The sequence below is a fragment of the Hermetia illucens genome, chromosome 3, assembly GCF_905115235.1.
Source record: "Hermetia illucens chromosome 3, iHerIll2.2.curated.20191125, whole genome shotgun sequence".
Classification (NCBI taxonomy): Eukaryota; Metazoa; Arthropoda; class Insecta; order Diptera; family Stratiomyidae; genus Hermetia; species Hermetia illucens.
The window spans coordinates 115,531,436-115,552,572 of NC_051851.1; the positions used below are offsets into that span (position 1 = coordinate 115,531,436).

The 21,137-nt window shown below is 39.2% G+C and overlaps 1 protein-coding gene across 1 annotated transcript in view; it reads right to left on the bottom strand.

The window, feature by feature from the left end:
* The window catches only part of LOC119650713 (RNA pseudouridylate synthase domain-containing protein 2), a 484,992-nt gene that overhangs the window by 407,752 nt on the left and 56,103 nt on the right, over positions 1–21,137 (bottom strand). The window lies entirely within an intron of this gene.

Genomic DNA, 21,137 nt, shown 5'->3' on the forward strand with positions numbered 1-21,137 from the left:
AACGACGAAATCTATGAGCGATACCATGACCGTCCGGTTGCGGATAAAATCCTGCTCAATAGGTTACGATGGACGGGTCAATTAATCCGTATGGATGAAGATGATCCAACCCGGAAAGTCTATAAGGGCAATATCTATGGTAAAAAAGAAGACGAGGCAGACCCTGCCTAAGATGGAGCAATGGCGTAGGCCAGGATGCCAGACAGCTTTTAGGGATATCGAATTGGTGGACCTCGGCGCAAAACCGGGATGTCTGGAGTTCCTTATTAAGGCAGATATCAGTTGTTGCGCCGTTGATGATGATGGGAACCGGGATGGCCCTCTGAGAGCATATGCTCCAGGAGAATTCCTGGAGGATGTGTTCTCGGCCCGGTTATTTGCGGTTGACCCCCTAGTGGGAGTTTCATGGTGGTTGTGGTTACGCCTACATCGCGGGCAGAGCTCCTCGGAGCTCAAGCGTGGAGTTGCGCTGTAGAACTCGGGTGCCGTAGCCCTTAGTTGCAGCAGAGGTGTTAGATAGGCCTCGCATCTACTGGTATGAATGCTGAGCCTGCACTCAGTATAAACCAACACCGCTGTGCTAGTCATGGCGGGGCTCTGGTCTGGTGGATCGTGGTCCCAAAATCAATCCGTGTCCGAAGAGTACCGTGGGATTATGTCTACAAGGCAGGTACTCACGTTAAACCCCTAGGACTTTCATGTACATATTTGCCTCTATCGTCCGCACCACGATTATAATTATAATAGATAGAAAAATCTTCAAAAATAGCGTCTACTCATCACCTATTATCTGAAGAAAATTTTAGTTGTGCCTTCTATCAGCCGTAACAAGCGGAAGCTGGGCGCTTCGCGTATGAAGGTTTTGTGTTCATCTTATGTGAAAAACTCTCTATGCACGTTTTTCTATTCCTCAATAAGCAAAAATGACAAATATTCCTTCATATTTCGCAAAAAATGCACGATACGCATAAGTGCATACATATCAAAGACAAAATTGCGTTCATCCAAAATAAATATTTGCCTCCATACGTATGTACGTATTTAAATTGATCTAACGCATCTTCACGCATTTCCACTGTACTATGTGTACAAAAGCATGCATATATGTACCCAAATTAAAAATCGCTGGTACCAACGTACACACATGTCCATCATATTGCTTACTACCCGCATCGAGTAATTCATACCGATATGCAAATAACTAAAAGGCCCGAAAAACGAAAACTAAAATGTCCTCATGGACCCCACCGTTCATATAAGTTCAGTTTATATGATGATAACGTCATACACATCTTAGGGTAGAATAAATTTAAGTGAAATGCAAAGTTTTTTATCTCCTATGACTTTGTTAATAACAGTTAGATTGAGTCCAAACTTTTCAGAATTGTGTCTTATTTTATCAACTATATTGCTCCGCGACTTTGAGAAATCAGGTCGTGGCCGATGGATGGATTTTGGGGGCCTCACCAGATAAATGTTCTCCCACGGAGAAGTCTGTGGAAGAGAGGCTCTTCACTTCAGTGGAAAACTGTCTAGGGCGCCGTCAGGCAAAAAGTATAGTACAGAAGGAAATTTCAGCCATCTCCATTCTCGTTCGCCTTTACCAGGAGAAGCAGAAGAAAGGGAAGCTGGTGATGTGGACGCAACTGACCTAGCTCCGGTATGTGGAAGCAGATCCATGCAGCCCCGTGGGACCTGGGAGGGTTCGCAGCCGACGACAATGGAAGCCACTGCGAAAGAAGGCGAAGTTTTTTGAGAATGAGGACATGGATGTTGCTACACCACAAAATGTAGCGAAATCCTGGGAAATCTGACCCAAGAAAGTGGAACCTTTGGCGGAGGGTGAGGACAAGCTCTGAATGCAGCTGACTTTTCAGTTAGCGGCGGTTTTAGTATTAGACTGCACTCATGTCTACAAACATAAGAGTTAGTCAAATTAATCTGCAGCATGCCAAATCCTCTTCCCATCTACTGGCAGCAAGGCTGGCAAAGTTGCAGGACTGCTCTTATATATTTCTGGTTCAAGGGCCATGATATCGTTTTAACAAAATCGATGGTCTTGGATCAGCCAAGGAGACCGAGGGCTTGTTTTCCGATGTTAAAACTGTTAGAGGCAACCATGCTGAGACAATTCTGTTCCTAAGGCCTCGTTGCGGTCAACTTACAATACCAGGTTAAAGGTAAGACGAGAAACGCCATAGTTGCCTCTGCTTACTTACCCTACGATTCTTTGCGTTCTCCGCCGGCGCAAGGACTAAGGAATTCGGTAGTGTATTCAAAATCATCATGGTCTTGAACTCGTAATAAGTTGGGATGTGAACGCTCAGCATATTTTTTGGGGCAGTAGCAAATGCAATCCTAGAGGAGAGGAGCTGTTTGAGTTCACTTTGGTTGGTCTGACCGCGAACATATGGTGCGCCACTACGCTCGTGCGGCCAATAAGAAGTGAAGTAATTGACCTAACAATCTGCACTTCAAAATTATTAGAGACTGGCGAGTGCTAGATAAGGTCTCACCCTCAGATCACCGTTACTTAGAATTTAGTCTAGCTACTCCAGGCAGTATGTGTTACAAAGACGGAATCCAAGGAAAACAGTTTGGACGAAGTTGAATGAATTTCTTGCCGATAAAGCGATAAAACGGTTCCATAGTGGAACGGAGAACTGCAACCAGATGACTTCTAATTCGTGCTTGCAAAAGCAACAAGGATGAAGACTGATCAAACTTCCGAAACTCATAGCGTGAATATAAGAGGCTCGTAAAACGAGACTCTTTTAGACCATCCTCTGAGGATCTGTTCGAGGACATTGAAGGGGCATTTGCCGGCGCGCCCTTCCAAAACCTCTGTGATGCCACCAGAGGGTATGTTCTTGAAGAAACTTTAATAAAGTGGATTGCCATGCTCACACAGAGATTGTTATTACTGAACTGGGTGTTGATCGCTACCTAACAACGGAACCGACGAAAGGCTACCTTCAAGGAGATGTACTATCGCCACTTCTGTGGAGTATGTTGATCGACGCACTACTATGCCAACTCAAGTTTATGCGGATGACGTGGCTGTGCTAGCTGTTGGTCGAGATCTCGAAACGGTGTGTAGAAATACTCAACGCACCGCTGATTTGATTGGCAGTTGATGTCACAGGCATGGACTTTCAATAAATCCAAATAAAACCACGATGGTATTATTTACAAAAAGGAGGAAACTGAATGGTCTTTGCCTACCAGAGATGAGGGGTACAACTCTTAAACTCTCCAAAGAAGTGAAATATCTGGGAGTTATTCTAGATAAGAATCTTCTTTGGAATAAACATGTAGAGATAAAGATGAAACGAGTTCTCACAGCTTATGGGCTGTGTAGGTGAACCTTTGCCTCGACATGGGGACTTAGGCCGATGTTCGCTTATGCATCCGTAATGTGGTGGGTTAAGATGAAACAAAAGAGTTTTCGCTGTAAATTAGCCACACTGCAAATAACTGTGTCCGAGTACCACCGGCGATAGTAAAGCTGCATTGAGGGCGTTGAGCGGTCCTTCGATCACTTATAACACCGTTCAGGAATTCTTCTTCTTTCATCGTATTGAATTCTATTTCTAGATTCAATACGGTGGGACTACTCTGGATACCCGGTCATTGTAGTGTAGAATGAAATGAAATCTCGGATGCTTTGGCAAAAGAGGGTTCAATTTTCCCCATGCCCGGACCGAAACCAGCAATCGGGGTGTCAGTAGCATTGGCAAATGCTTCTATCAAAAACTGCAAAAACAGCAAAATTGTTCGGTCAGAACCAAACAAACATACGACAAAGTTTATCTTGTCGAAAAACAGGAAGACTTGCAGACGTATGGTAGGCATTCTGACTAGCCATAATTCACTGGCTGGGCATATATTCAGAATAGGAATTCTCGCCAGGAGTGGCCCATCTATGGACGTATCAGACATCAGATTCTTGATGATGGTGTGCTATAAATGCAGCGGGTACCATCACATCCACTAACGGAAATCCTACGATACATAAGCGATTCCGGGGTATTCCGTTCGACAGACACACACAACGACTTTATTTGTGCAGATATCAGAATGGGGTGTATCGTGATTTCATATACATAGATGCACCATTGTGGATTTTCTCAGATTTTTCGGTTGAATTGATTCTGAAAACGTGAATATTTTGAGTCCTCACTCCCCCGTGTTTTACCCAATATCCAAAATAAGACTACTTTTCAAAAGTACTAATCGAGTCCTTTCATTTGACCCGGCACATGACTATACTCTACGAAAAAAAAATAACACCCTCCTTTCGCATATATGAGGAACCCCCCTTAATCAAAACGCATCGCTGCATGACCACATGTTTTCTCCAAATTTGATGGCAATCGGTTCAGCCGTCTCCGAGTAAATCAGGTGTGTTTCACACAAAACCTTAAAAACGCGATTTATATACACGTCACCATGGCGCGTGCTCTTCTATGCATTTGCTGTAACTTAGTAAATATTTTGAATTTCGATGTGAGATTTCTTCAGTGAAAAATATATATAAACAAGTCGGGAAACCGGAAACTGGACGCTTCAGGTATGAAAGGTTTTGTGTATTTCTTATGTAAAGACATTTGAATGTGCATTTGACCCATTAACACGTACCACGTAATACAGGGTGCGGCAGCATAACTTCCTGTTTTCAAAACTCAATAAAAACTATTGTATGCATCGGAAAATATTTATTTTTTATAATGTAGGTACATGTCTAAAGTTTTTATTTACATTGTTTTGAAGATCAAATCTGTTAGGTGACGTCCCCCATTCTCCATACATTGCGTAAACCGATGTCTGGCGTTTGTCATGACTCTTGTTAGCATAGCAGGTGTTATGTTGGCAATTTCTTCTTGGATGTTGGTCTTCAAATCTTGTAGGGTTTTTGGACGGTTCACATAAACACTGGATTTCAAAAAACCCCATAGAAAAAAATCACAGATCGGGAGAGCGTGCCGGCCATTCCAAATCACCTCTAATTGAGATAAGGCGCTCTGGAAAGTGTTTCCTCAAAACAGCCATCGATTTGTCGAAAACTGGGGAATTACTGACGCAATATACGTTAGGCGGTTACTCATGGAGAAACACCGTGAGGAGCATCGGTCTCTTTACATTGCATTTCTTGGTCTAGAGAAAGCGTTTGACCGTGTTTCACACGAACTCATCTGGTATGCTTTACGATAAAACTTAGTGTCAGAACAACTCGTGCGCTGGGTTCAATTGCTCTACCACGATCCGAAAAGTAAAGTTCGAAATATGGCGGCTGTATCAAAACCGCTTCGTGTCTTATCAAGAAAGTGCGCTCTCACCACTTTTCTTTGCTCTTGTTATGAACACCGTCACACGGGACATCCAACGTCGAGCGCTCTATACACTGCTTTATGCAGATGATGTTTTCCTAGCATCACATAGCAGAAATGATCTCCAGCAACCTGCCCAAAAATGGAATGATCGCCTCATGCAACACGGTCTCACATTGACTCTAAACAAAACTGAATTTTTGACGACCGATCCCCATGAAACAGGCACAATCAGCGTGTCACCGGCAGTGATCTGCCCAGAACTGAGCGATTTAAATACCTCGGGTGAACGCTATCGGTCAATGGGGAATTGCATTATGAAATTGCTTCGCGTAGTAACGCAACATGGATGAAGTGGCGTTCCACAACTATTATTCTTTATGATAAACGTATCAACGAACGTCTCAAATCAAAAATTTAACGCAATGTCGTCTGCCCTGTCGCTCTCTAGGGGTCTCAATGCTGGCCGACTATAAAATACAATGAAAGGCGTCTGGCGGTAATGGAGACGAAGATGTTACTTTGGACTAGTGGCGTCACACCTTTTGATTAAATCCGAAATGAGGATATCCGCGATCCTTATGGGGTTGCACTGATCGTGGAAAAATGCGAGAGAAGCGACCAAAGGTTCAAAGGCTGGAGAAAAAGAAGAAGTGATATTGACACTCAAAGTCTTGAATTTTGACCTATTATAACTTTGTTAGTAATAGCGCGGTTTTCACTAAACTTGGTAGGATCATGCTCTATATGATAGCCAACATTGTTGCAAAATTGCGTGGTGTTAGGGTGAATTTAAGTAGGATTCGTAGCCATTTACTGGAAATTATAGTAGTATACTATTATTAACTTTATTTGAACAGCTATCGGTATGGAGGGTGTTTCGGAGCCGAGGCACCATATAGTGGCAGACTCTTAACTTTTTTCAGGTTTTTGAGTTGGATAGTTTCTGAGAATGGGTCTGTTAAAGAAATGATCACTTTCAACCCCCCTGACTCCCCACCTTTCCATCAAACTAACACCAGTTTCAGAAAGTACTAGCCGAGACCTTTATTTGATACCCCACATGACTATATTTGATGGAAAAAAATGTACACCCCCCTTTTGCATGTACAAGGACCCCCCCCCCCCCCCCCCTCCTTAAATTCGATGTAGAATTATGTAACTCAATGTATGCGTTCCCACCTTTCCACCAAATTTGATGTAAATTGCTACAACCGTCTCCGAGAAAAATGAGTGTGACGGACAGACAGACCGACGGACAGACAGACAAAGAGATAGAAAGGCGGACAGACAAACATTAAACCGATTTAAAAAAACAAAAAAAAATTACGTTCTTGCACATCTTTTTCCTAGGGGAATATTCGATATGTACTTCCAACTTTTCTTAGTGTTGTTTATTTCTTTGATAATATCTGCATTACCCGACCTCAAATCTGGCCGTTGATCAACCATTAGTCCGGCTACCAATGAGCTTATATGTCGATGGTGTTTGTTCTTTACTAACTCAACTTCTTCTGAAAAAAAATCTTGTGGGCAGACAAGCTTTAGGTATTTGCAAATTTATGCAACTGAGAAATTGCCACTTCAAAGTCAATAAATAGAGAATCACGGAGGCAATGATTAAAGACTGACAGTTTTATTTGAAGGTTTGAAGCATATATAAATTTCCACAATGCACCCGGCGGCTGATGTGATCACTTTGTTTTAACATTTTCAACTTTTCAAATAACTCATTGTCAATTAGACATAAATCAACAAACACCAATTCAGTTTGGTAACTAACCTTATCGTATTAATTTACCCAAGATATTTATTTTCTAAGTTAATTGATTTATGTCAGATTTGATTGCAGCACACGCACTTATATACTCATTGGAATTACGACTCGTACTCCTCTTCCTCCCACTATTTGATTTCCAGATTAATTTTTCGGAAAATCATCTGATTGCGTTGAGTGCGATTCGGTGATTATTTATCCAAGTCAACGTGCTCTAGAAAATTAATCATATTTATACTGTGACTGTGCTAATGACTCTCGCCCCGACTAATTCGCGTATGTTTAATTAATGAATTAATTAGAAATGAAATGTTAAAATTTTCACTTTGATTCAACCATCACTTGTTCCATTGATTGGGGTTGCATTGAATGAATGCCAATTTGGATTTTTCCCTCATGTGTGGTTATTTTCATATTTCATGGGAGATAAGACGAAACATACCCAGTAGAATTCGCCCCGTATAAAATCAAATTGACAATTTAATTACATTGTTCCTAACAAGTGCCCCAATTTAAGCTCCTTGTTACGAATGCATTCGTAACAAGCACAATAATTGCATACATAAATGCAGACTTCCAATTAGCATGACAGCGACGCTCCCGAATATTAAAGTTTCGAATGCAGCCTAAGAAAAACAGATAAACTCTTCCATTGAGATGTAGTGTTGAAATAAAAACAGCAGATGCTCTAGTCGCTCGAAGGTACGAGTAAGATTTATGGGGAGGCGCAATCCTTATTGTATAATTCCGACGGCCCTAATTTTCTTCTTAGCACCCAAGATATTTCCAAATATAATCAGCTTTTGCAAAGCCCCTTGGAACCGTTTTCAAGGATACTTTTCAATACGATTTTTCATTTGTTTGGCAATTAGAATTCAGAGGAGCTGAAACTTAGGTGTTGGATATAAATAGCTTTTAACCTTGTTCTGTAAATAAAGCAACAAATCAGTATCCTTTCCAAGAAATAAATCAAGACTTTCTAAATTTAAGCATCCTGAGTAATTATGATTCCAAATGAAGTGTGCATAATTTACGGCAGATAGGGTTGGTTTATATAAACATTCAGCAGTGTTAAAAGGGTTGAGCAAACGTTCCCTTCCTTAAAGTAGCATATTTTACTTATTATACACAGATATTTTGTGAAAAGGGAAAATGAAATTATGTTAAATTTAAGGGCAGGCAAAGCCAGATATGATAATAAATCGACTGAAACGTGATAACGGAAAAGACTGTACTTTTCGCCTCGTTGTTATTATCTGGTTGAAATTATATGGAAACAAACCACACAAACCGAAGGAGAGTTCTTTTACTTTAATAAGTTTACAAATTACTACTAGAAATTAAACTTTTTCAGGAAAATTTTATACAAGATGAGTTTCTTTCAAGGTCAGAAAAATCAGTCAGTATATTTTCGGTTAATAATCGCTTTAATAAAGAGGATGCAAAATATATTAAGACATGCCAACAAGATTCAAACAAGGTTAAACAAGATCTATAAGTGGACCTAAGACCTAAGAAAAGAATTTATACACTACTCTTTTGAGCAAATTTGGAAGGTAAATTGCTCATTTCTTCGCTAGGAAATTTTCACAGAAGGCTGACGCAGGGAAAGCTGACCTTTCCAGTGTGATAGGCAATCAGTCTACAGAAGATGCCCAGTGCATTCTAAGATCAAATAAAAGTCGCACCGAGAAAAGCGGCAGTAACTTTCTTTTGGTAACTTTTATTCTAATAAAACTTTTGCGACTGAAATTCTCAACAGTAAGATGTCAGTTAAATTAGTGTTTTTCAGTCCCTCCCACCCGGTGACCTGAAAGAGCTTTTTATACTGATATAAGTAGACCAAGAGTATTGCTTGGTAGTGGAGGCTGCGCACGCAACCGATACTTCAGACAGTCAGTGAACATTGGAAGTGGTCATTTCATTCATGGACGCATTCTCAAAAATTACCAAACCGAAAAATCTGAAAAAAATCATGAAGCTGCCACTAGGTTCCGGAATATATTACTATCATTTTTAGTAATTGACTGCAAAGCCCTCCTTAAGTTCATCCCAGAATCGTGAGTGTAACAATAATTTAGGCTATAATGTCACTAACAAAATTATGATAGGTCAAAGTTGTGGCTTGAAAACAAATTCTAAGCCTTTGAATGTTTTTAGCACGCGAAAGTGAACGGTCTGACATAATATATTTATATATGCCTGCATGTATATGTGTATGCATACGAGTTAGGTACTAACGGGACAATTGCCCACTTAAATGTTTTGATATAGGAAATCCACAAAACCTGTTTGTGTTGTGACTTTTTCATTATTTAATTTTAGTTTCATTATTACTACATTTAATATTGTGCAAGTGATAAACATGCAACAGTGGAATAATGCAAAGAACACAAACATCCATGACAAACCGGGGAAATGTGAAAATGTTTCGATATATCTTTATTTTCTTTCTTGTCGTTATCCTTTTTTGTTTTTTACAAAAAAAAACCAAACCATAATCGTTCTACTGTCTGTTTGACTTAATGTCTGCCTGTCACCTGTCCGTTTGTCTATCCTTCACAGGTATTTTTCTACGAAACAGACACATCTTTTCAGATCAACTTGACTTGAACTTGACATCGATTGCGAAGTAGGGGAGCGAAGGATAAAAAAGCACAAATTTTAATTGGAGCATGACTAATTTTCGAGAAATTCCCAATACAAAAATTTGCTAAAAAAAATCCGCTACGCCTCAAAATACGTCACATACCGATCTCCCTTCAAATATAGTTAATCAGAGTACGAGTATATTATGTTATTTTCGAATTTTACTTAGAATTCCTAGAACTAGAAACGTAAAACATTGGAAGATAGTCGAACAATCATTAACAAAATTATAGTACGTCCTATTTGTCTATTTCGAGATAATTTAAGGTACCCTAAAGCATCATAAATGGTCCCGAGGCATTTACCAGACACTACAATTCGTAATTATTGCATTTTGTTCAATAATTTATTGAACAATTACTTCTTTCCAGGACAATGGAAGAAAGTCCCAGTGTTCCCAATTTTAAAGAGAGGGAAGGATTTATCCAGTCCTAAGAGGTACCGTCCAATCAGTTTACCGCTTAACATCAGCAAGGTGTTTGAGGTTTTGGTATTGAAAGTCTTGAACGGCCATATCAAGAAGAAGGAATTATTGTCGAATGTGCCATCCGGATTTCTATCTGGACATTCGACAATACATGCAATCACGAAGTAATGTCTCATATTTGCTAGCGGATTAACAATGGTGAGTGCGTAGGCCTTTGATATCGTTTGGAATTTGAAAAGGAATTGGATGAATAGTTCTGAGCGCATTCCTCATAAGAAGTGTGTTAAATATCTGGGTGTGCGTCTTGACGGGCGGCCCCAATTTAACGAACACGTTAAAGTCGCGCTAGAAAGTACTCGCAAGGAATTCATGTCTCTTCGAAGACTCTTTTATGCTCCACATCTTAGCCAGAAGGTTAAGATTATTTGCTATCTTACTCTGATTAGACGGGTGCTCACCTACGGGTGTCCTATCTGGTTTAATTTGAGTGCTAGTCAAATGGAGAAAATAAGGAACTTTGAAAGTGGAGTGGGTGTCACTTTCACCTCCGGGTAAAATATAAGAATATCTTTAAATATTATACATATATCATTCATTTTTTTTGCTTTAAGATAAATTGTATATATTTTTGTACTAGATTTAAAAAATTTTCAAAACTAGTTTTTTTTAAGATGTAAAGTGCAGAATTAGGTTTGGGAATTTCTTTTAATTTGTTTGTTCGTCAACAAAACAAAGCTAACTTTGTCGGGTTTTTGACCATTTCCCGATAACACATATTATTTTTCAATGTACTGTATTTTGCTATATAAATTAATGTTTTTTATTTATTAGTAAAAAACTTTGAGTGCCCACAGTAGCCATAATATTTATTCACATTTTTTTCTTTTTTCTTCATTCATTTTTCTCGATCTATATTGTTACTGTGCAACATTTGTTTTAAATAAAAATGATTTTGAAAATGAAAAAGAATGCATCATAAAATCTGAACATCACCCTAAACACCGACTAATAGATTATGACCTACTAACTACGCACAAATAGAATTGTCGTGTAACCAAATACTCTCTCATATGAAATACAAACTCTCAATTAAGAAGCGCCAATTTCCTGACTTTCGACTTGTTTCATTTTCTTCCTAAAAGGTAAAGATTATAAGATTCTAAAAAGATCCTAAGATAAGCGATATTTAGTCACCGTGTAGAAACTGTTGATAATAATTTCTGTTGAAATGGTTCACATCATGGCTATTTCCTATTCAATTCAGTCAATTATTCTCTTTGGTTTTTATATAGGGACTGTCACGCGGGACATACAATGTCCAGTATCCTACACACTGATTTTTACAGATGTTTTCCTAGTGTCACATAACAAAACCTAATGTTTTCTTGTCCAAAAAGGGAATGATCGCCTCGTATAACCCAGTGTAAGGCGAAATTTGAACAAAACAGAATTTTAGACTGACCCCAACAAAATATGCACTATCAGTGACAGCGACTTCTCCACAACTGAACGATTTAAATATCTTGGATCAATGGTGCGTTATGAAATTGCTTTACGCATCACCGCAACTTGGTAAAGTAGCCTTCCATAAATGGCTCTACGTGAAAATAAACGGCATCTCGTGGTAATTGAAACGAGGATGTTGCATTGGACCAGTCCCCATGTCACATCCGCAATGAGGACATCCGCGACCGATATGAAGTTGTGCCCATCGTGGGAAAATTCCGAGAGAGATGTGTTCGATGGTATGGACCATTCGCATTGATAAGAACTCACTTGTAAAATTAGTGGGAGCATCGAAGTCTATAGAAAATTGTCAAAAGGCCGACATAACGGTAGCATAATACGCTAGACGGTGATTTGAGAACGTCTCGATTCCACCCAGATTAAGCCTATGAACGGAAAAAATGACTGTCCCGCCATTGAATGACACCAAGTCTGAACAAGAGGATACAGGAGAAAATCGAACCCGACGGGGGGCAAATGAAGTGTACCATATAATCAAACAATGAAATTTAAAATAAGGAAGCGTGGATGAAAGAAACGAATCGACATTACAATGTTTATGTATGTTTTGGAATATGACAGAGACGAATGAGGTAGCATAGAAATGTCACTGCTAGTGAATTGAACACCAGCAGTCGTAAACATGCCTCGAAGCCAATGATGATCAAAAACTTACTAAACATTTGAAAATGTAATTTTCCAAATTTCTGTGCCAACAAACACAAAAAAGTAGGAACGTGGAAGCTTCAGGTATGAAAAATTTTGTGTATTTCTTTTATAAAAACATTTGAGTGGGGACTTGTCCCATTAATACCAAGCACGTAATATATGCGTATACATTAATAGTAATGTACTATTATTAACTTTATTCGAATAGATATCGGTATGGAAGGTATTTCAGATCCTAGGCACCATACAGTGGCAGCCTCATCATTTTTTTAGATTTTCGGTTGGGTAGTTTCTGAGAATGAGTCCGTTAAAGGAATCATCAGTTTCAACCCCTCGCTCTCCCCACCTTTCCAACAAATGTCAAAACTAAGACCGGCTTCGGAAAGTACTAACTAAGGCTTTTCATTTGATGGCTACATTTGGAGACAAATAATTTTACAACCTTATTTTGAATGTATGGGGACCCTGCCCCTCCCCTCTCTTTAAAGTCAACGTAGAATGATGTAACTCACTGCATGTGTGAGCGTTCATAGTTCCCATCTTTCCAATACATTTGGTGTCAATCGCTATAATCGTTTCTGAGAAAAATGCGTGTGACAGACAGACAGAGAGACAGACGAACAGACAGTAAACCGATTTTAATAAGGCTTTGCTTTACACAAAAATCTAAAAAAGAAATGCCAATGGTCATATGAGTTTGTTGAGAAGCAGGGAAACATCCATAAAAGTAGCAGGCAACTAATAATAATAATCGCTAGTGGGACAATACATGAAGCATGTTAAAATACTTCACTACTTCAAAACCCTAACGATACACTACAAGACTATGGTACATTGTAAGAGGGAACGTAGTTAACATTGCGCCCGCGTGTGATTATTACCCTGATTTGACTTCGGCACACTGCTGAGTCGACTGGAAACCGAAATCTCTTTGCAACTTGTGAGATTTCAATCGCGACTTTGCGCTGCAGTAGCAGCCTAACCCTCTAGCCACTAACCTATCCGAACAAGCAACTAAGATTGAAAATAATTCAAGATCTTCTTGGTATGTAATCCTGATTTGTCAGTCAAAAAATGAGAAGGGTTATGGAAAAAGGGAAAAACTAACATCTGACATGCTGCATATTGTACTGAAAAAAATATATGACACTGTTTTGCTCATGGATTGCAGATGATTAATAAGACATTCCTCACTTTCTTTAAAATAGACTTTAAGACCAAAAACTACAACATGAAATGAACAGCATCCTAGACGCAAGATCACGAGATACCAGATGGGACCACTTGTACACTTGGAAATCGAAAGCTTGACACTTCAGGTATGAACGGTTTTGTGGATTTGTTATGTAAGAATGTTTGTGTGCTGGATGAATCCAATTGTACAAAGCTCTTAGTGTAGAAATCTTAAGTATGTTCGACTATTCACTGATATTCTACGATTAATATTATACTGATAATTTATGTACACATGGTGTTTTAGGTTGCAGTAAATTCACGGGAAACAGACAAGTTCTACAAATTTGTTAATAGAAGGAATTCCACAAATGATGGATAGACGTTACTCTGTATTGTGATTCGCATGACTGCTAAATTTTTCTAATACGAACTTAAGATTTAGTAGTAAGTAGTAGTAGTAAGTAGTAGTAGTAAGTAAGTTTCCGAAATACAATGCTATACAATATTAATTTTGTTGGAGCAAATATCAATGTGACGATTTTTTTTTGCGTCTAGATGCTATATAGGGTAGGTAGGCTATGAGTAACGGTAATTTGAGTCACATCTTTCTAGCCGCCACCCCCCATTTCACTGCAGTTGATGGCAAAACCAAAACTACTGAAAAGTACTGAGATTTCTCACTTTGTACATGCGCTAACATTAGCTGAAAAAAAAAATATTATATCCCGTTTTGCATGAATGTGAACCCTCCTCTTAAGCTCAACGTAGAATGATGTAATTCACAGTACAACTCAGTCAAAATTAATAATGCTATATATCTATATTTTAGAAACTTATCGTAGAGACCCTATTCAATATATTCTATAAGGCATAATTGTGGAAAGTTTAAATGAAATCCTACAACGAACATAGTAGCAAAGTTATAATAGATCAAAGTTTCGGATTTGGTATGAATTCGCACGGAAGACATCATACATACGCTATGTTCCATATGTATAGCGATATACCTCAATGCTATATATGTAAATTAAGGCTATAAGTGAGCAGCTTATTTTGATTTTTTGTTTCAGCTTTTTCTAGTTATTTGTAATATATATAAGCCTTAGTTTCTGAAGGCAAGAATTACATTTATGTGTATGTATAGGAAGCTTGGGCGTAGTGCCCAATTTAGATAAAAATATACATATGTGAATTTAGATAAAAATATACATATGTGAATATTTTCCATGCGAGTACTATTGACTTTTGTGCATGAAATTAAACGGAAATATTCAGATAATAATAATCATTGGCACAACAATCCATATTGGATCAGGGCCTTCAAATTGTGTTAGAGCACTTCATTCAAGCCTGTAACGGTACACTACAGGATTACAGAACCCTGTTGGAGACAATATGGTTAACATTGCGCTCGCCCGTGATTATTGCCCTGATTTGACCCAGGAACTCATTCACAGCTCACTGGTATCCAACGTCAGATCACAATACCACTGCCAACAGTGAGATTTGAAACGCGACCTTCCGTACGATAGCCTTGTATTCTAACCACTCAGCTATCCGGACACAGATTCAGATGCACACGATTAATCTATGTTTTTTATTTACACAAACGACAAAATCTCAGAAAGGCGGAAGACGAATGGAATTCGCAACCACTTAACTTCCGACCCTTACGTTTCGCGCCTCACGGGACCACGAATAAAATGTTATTTGCATCGCCAGATATTTCTTCCACCAGAATGGCAATTGTGATCATGCCCGCCACTACCAGTATTACGTCATCTTTAAACATACCAATATTCGGCAACATTTTCGCATGTCCCCGGTAGCACTGCCCGCCTTTTGCGCACTCTAGTTCTTCCCTAAAGCTCAGTTTGGCATCAATCATCGGATATTTAGAAGCCGGCTTTGAGATGACTAACTTCCACTTTCACAGTATTCTCGTTTCCACGGTTCGTTATTACAAACGCTTGGATTTTCTCGTCCGAAAAAGTCAGCCTGGCTCTTTTCAGCCAGGACTGTACTGCAGAAGACTTCCACATCCTCTGGGTGCTTTGCTGTAACATCTACTAGCAGGACATCCGTAAAGCCGACAATCGTGGCCTCTTCTGAGAAGGGAAAAACAAGCACCTCGTAACACAACAGGAGATCTATTACCTAACCCTGTACTACCCCCGCTTTACGATATACTCTTTGACCTCCTCATCCGTCCTGTACTAGACAATCCTCTCCGAGCGACAACTTTCTGATCAGACTCGCTTTAAATTTCCTGGAACACCTATGGCAACCAACGCCTCTTTAATTCGGTTCCAGTTGACGGAGTTAAATGCGTTTTTGATATGCAATGTTAACACATTACAACAGCCGCCAGAAAACAGCGCGATTTTTCTCAGATTCACCAAAATGCTTATTGCATCCACTGTAGAGTGGGCGTGTTTGAAACCATACTGGCGCTTCGAAAAAACTTTTGCTGCTTTTGACGATTAGGAGCATTCTGTTTTAGATGACTCTCTCCATCATCTTTCCCATTATATCTAACAGGCAAATCGGGCGATATGATGCTGGATCTCCCGGTGGCGTATTAGGTTTGAAAAGCAATACCGCTTTCTCCACTGAACAGCAAATATTCTCCTCGAAGGTGTTAGCAAAAAGGTCGAGCTTACTCTTCACGGTCGGCTCCAAAGCCCTGTTAGGGATGCCATCCAAACAAAAGCCTTGTTATCGCCGTTCCTACCACATATTTTTCATAGCTCCTTTGTAGTTGCACTTTTTGGCGTGCACCACAGTTTGCTTCCGTTGCATTCGTGGGGAAGAACAGTGTAGGTGCGGGCAGGTTACCTGAGGCGCCCATCGCAGCTTTTTCATTACCACTGTGTAGACCCCAACCCAAGGGTTTATATCAGCGTGGTCGCACAATAGTTTGAAGTAGTTCCTTTATTGCTCTGAGGGTTCCTTTTAAGGGGGTCATCCCGTGTGTCGGGTTGGAGAAATCGATTTTTTTTTTTTGCATGAATTGTATCTATATATAGTGGAGAATATGTGGGCAAAGGGATTTTCCGATATTCCGAGTCGTTCAGAAGTTACAGTGTTAAACAGGCAAGGAGTTTGCAGCCGCGGGTAGAGTACTCGATGAGAAAGAGCATCGAATCTTTTTTTACCTGGTAGTTTTTTACCTGAGCCTTATAAATTTTGAACGCAGGTATAAATATAAAAAGATGGAAAACCAATCAATTGTCTAAACTTATTTGCTGTTTGGAATAAAAAGGATAGTCCAGTCTAGAGTGAGCACTGAAAGGCATCCAAGCTATACTCAGTTATATTTTGTTGTAAGTATTGTGCTGTTTGTGTGTTCAGTGATTTTTTTAAATGGATCGTACGAAGGGAGGGGCTTTAACGTTCAACGTCATGCTCGCACTAAAAAACGAGTATTTCATGGGAATCGATACTTATCAGAGAAGAAAAAGGACTTCGCATCAACATCAGCAAAGTAACTTTTAGCAAACATGAACATGGATGTTCGAATTGCGACAAGTTTTGTATATTGTATATTGGATTTTGCTGGAGTTTTCTCCGGTAATTCTGCAAATTTCTGCAAATAATAAAATATACGTAGTAGTCAAAAAGGAATGCGTAGGACTTGTCGAGAAAAGAATGGGAACGCGGCTTAGAAACGGAAAGAAGAATCACAAAGGCATTGGTGGAAAGGGGCTGGAAAACTTACTGATAAGGTTATTAACGACTTTACTACATTTTTTGGGCTAGCTATTCGTCGACACGCAAATTCGATAGAAGGAATGAAGCAAGAAATTTGGGCAACTTTCTTTCATAAATGTTCTACAGGCGAAAATCCTCAGCATCAAAATTGTCCAGCAGGCGAGGACAGTTGGTGCAAATGGCGCAAAGCTAAAGGAGAACCGGATAGTTTCCACCACGAGAAGGCAGCTTTGACTGAAGAAGTTCAAACAGTCATCAAACCAATGTACGGAGGTTTCTCACGAGATGATCTCTTGAACAGATGTTTAGGAGCAGAGACCCAGAATAACAATGAGTCGTTAAATGCATTGATCTGAACTTTCGCTCCTAAACACTCTCATTCTGGGGCGAAGGATGTAGAAAAAGCCACTTTTCTGGCAGTAATTATTTTCAATGAAGGATTCAATGGCATTCTTAAAATCCTAGTGACGATGGGATGTCAAGTTGGTCACATATGTCAGGTTTATCCCGACCGCCTAAATGAAGCGCCAATTTGGCGGTCCGAACGACGATCGACTGACCTCTCTAAAAGAGCCAGCATTGAAACCAGAGAGCAACAATCGGCCTTACAAGACTTTTTTGAAGAAACGGAGGGTACTGTCAATGGACCAGGTATAGCAGATTAATGCTGAGTTAAAATTTTACTGTTGATAATGACATTTAAATTTTCAAATGCGTTTTTCTCGAAACTGCATCTTGAAAATCGGCTGCCACCGTAGCTCAAAATCTATCCAACCAAATTCTTTGAAATTTTCACGACTTCTTTAATACATATTTCTACGGTCCGCAAACTAGGATAATTGCAATCGGACAGGTCGTTTTTTTTATTCATAAAAAAAGTCGTAAAAAAACACCAAAAACCAGAAAATTAAGTTTAAAAGCCCACCAAAAATTTACCTTTTAATATTTTCTAATTATCCTAGTTTGCGGACCGTAGAATATTGTCCACATTAAAATGCCGTTTAGTTTTTTTTCTTCAGATGAACACAGCGCCCTCCAGCGTGGCAGCAGAAAAACACCTTTTTTTGGAGATGGGTGCATAAATTGACACGTGTTCCAAAAACTAGCAACGATATCACGCTGAAAAATTTATCACATATACTAGAGATATCAATAAACATATGGTGAAAAAATCACGTTTCTATCTTTATCCAGTCCTCCAAAATAATTTTTCAAAATAAGGCAAAAAAAACGGCCTTCACACGGGATGACCCCCTTAAGTCACCACGCAGCTGTCTGTGTTTCTCCTCTAGAATGTCGCTACCCGACTTCCCCTAAGCCTCCTTGCCCCGGAAAATGCGGTTCGCAAACTTGCGATTTTGCTGTTCCACCTGTAGTTCGGTTACCCACCGGGAACCACTCGCTTTTTGGGCATAGTAAGATTGCATAATTCCATCCTCCACCGGGGGATTTGAGTGACTGTTTTTTTGGCCGTACCATCCAGGGATATGTCGGCCTTGACAGCCGCGGAAAACGTGTCCTCCTGAAACACTCTTTGTCTCACAGAACCAAGGCGGTCTGCATATGCACATACTCGGCAAGCCTAGCACTGAGTGGAGCATACCAGCTATATACAGTGAACCACTGTATTCTTTTTCAAACACTACTATAATAAACGTTAGATTATTTTTCTGATATATTCTGCATAGATAACGCATTCTTTCGATTTCTCTTAAAATTTATTAATGGTATCATGTTTGTTAATAATAGTAATAGTATCTTTTCTAATTTTTATGGAATTTCAAATGTAGCAAGCAGCAATAAAAAACATTTTTATATTGAATTGGCTTCACATCGCTCTTGATAACTTAGTTAATATGTAGATGTTGGCAGATTATAAACAAGATTCTTAATCGTTCAACGCCCAATTTTGTCCAAAACATCTTTGGTTGCCCTTTATATCTCTCCAATGCAACTAAAATGGCTTCAATGTTCGTACATTTCTTGGGCCAATCAGAAAAACATGAAGGCCAATTTAGAATAGGTACTTTTTTTAGCAGGAACCCCGTCTTTTGTAAACTGCGACGTATAAATTGCTCTTTCAAATATGGCAACAAATTTTGGCGCAAAATTTCAAGATAGCCTTTCGGGCACCGATCAACGCCAGTGCCGGCTTGTTAAACGCCAAAACCCCGGCACAAATCATCACAAATGGCTCAAATCAGAGCAATAACTGTGTTTTACCGTATCCCATTTACTCGTCGACGCCTAGTGATAATCCACCAAATTTATCTTAATTTCGTAATATTTGGGCATCAGTACTTTACGCATTCGCATATGACAGAGGACCGATGACACTTTTAGAGTCTTCTAATCTATCACTAGTCCAACGTGAGGCGCGAATTCGCTACGGGATCGGAGATGTTGCATTGGACGCAGAGTTTGTTGCTTTTCACGATAATTTACCACTTGTGGGCGACCAGAAAATTGCCGCGTACCAGAAGCTTATTATCTCACGATAATAACATAGCTTCGGCCCAATTCATGAAGCGCAAAAATTTTACCTTTACCGCACGTTTTCTTCTCATTGTTTTAAGTCTTCTGATATGTATTATAAACATGATTCGAAAAGACTCCAAACTAGAATCACAACAAGTCGGAATACCAGAAGCTCGCGCTTCGGGTATAAAAGTTTTGTGTTCATCTTATGTAAGAAATTTCAACGCACATTTCTCTATCTGTATATAGCTACAAATCCAACATAATCCTTTATATTTTTCCAAACATTTTTCGAAACATACATTCACATTACGCTCATCCTAAACAAACAAACTGCCTATTTCCCAATACTGTACACATATATGCACGTATATCAATTGATCTATCTATATTAGGTACTACCCGCAAAATTCATTAGCATGCATATACTATATACCTACATACACACATGTCTGGTTGGAGTAATTGATATTCACATACAAATGATTAAAAAACTAAAACAAAATAATTCTTTGCGACCCCATCCATAACAACTCATTTCGTTGTGGTATTGACGAAATGATGTGTAATGATGACGCCATGCGGGTTGTAGAGTGCACGAAATTCACAAAACATGGTAAAGTTTTACCCCCTATAACTTTGTTAGTAATAATTGGATTTTCTTCAAACTTGACCAAACTGTGCACTATGTTCTTCCCTAAATGCATCCTAAATTTTGTACTTCTGGGATGAACACAAGGGGGGTGCCGGGTAAATTTCTAAAATGTGGAAATATACTATTATTAACTTTATTTGTGCAGATATCGGAACCGGATATAATTTGAGGCCTAGATTTTGCAGAGATGCACCACTGTGATTTTTTTCAGATTTTTCGGTTGGATAGGTTCTGAGAACGAGACCTGTTACACTTTTTGGGGGTCATATTTTGAGCCCTCAATCCCCTATGTTTCACCCAATATCAAATATTGAACCAGTTTCAAAAAGTACTAATTGAGACCTTTCATTTGATACCCCACATGGCTACATTCTGTGAGAAAAAATTTGCACCCTCCATTCACATGTATGGGGAGCCCCCCCTTAGACTTGACAGAAAATGGCGCCGCTTACTGCATGTAAAGGGAACACCAGATTACATACTCTCACCAATTTTCATGATAATCGGTCCAGCCGTTTTCGAATAAATCGGGTGTGACAGACAGACAGACAGACAGACAGACAGACAGACGGACAGACGGACAGACAGACACCGTCTCGATTCTAATAAGGTTTTGTTTCACACAAAACCTTAAAAATTACCAAAAGCAACTAAAATTTTCTGGTGGTTATATGATTTATGAACGCTTGAAAAATAGTGGTTTTATTATTTATGAACGCACTGTAACATATGTGGATTCTTTTCACTTTTGCTGGG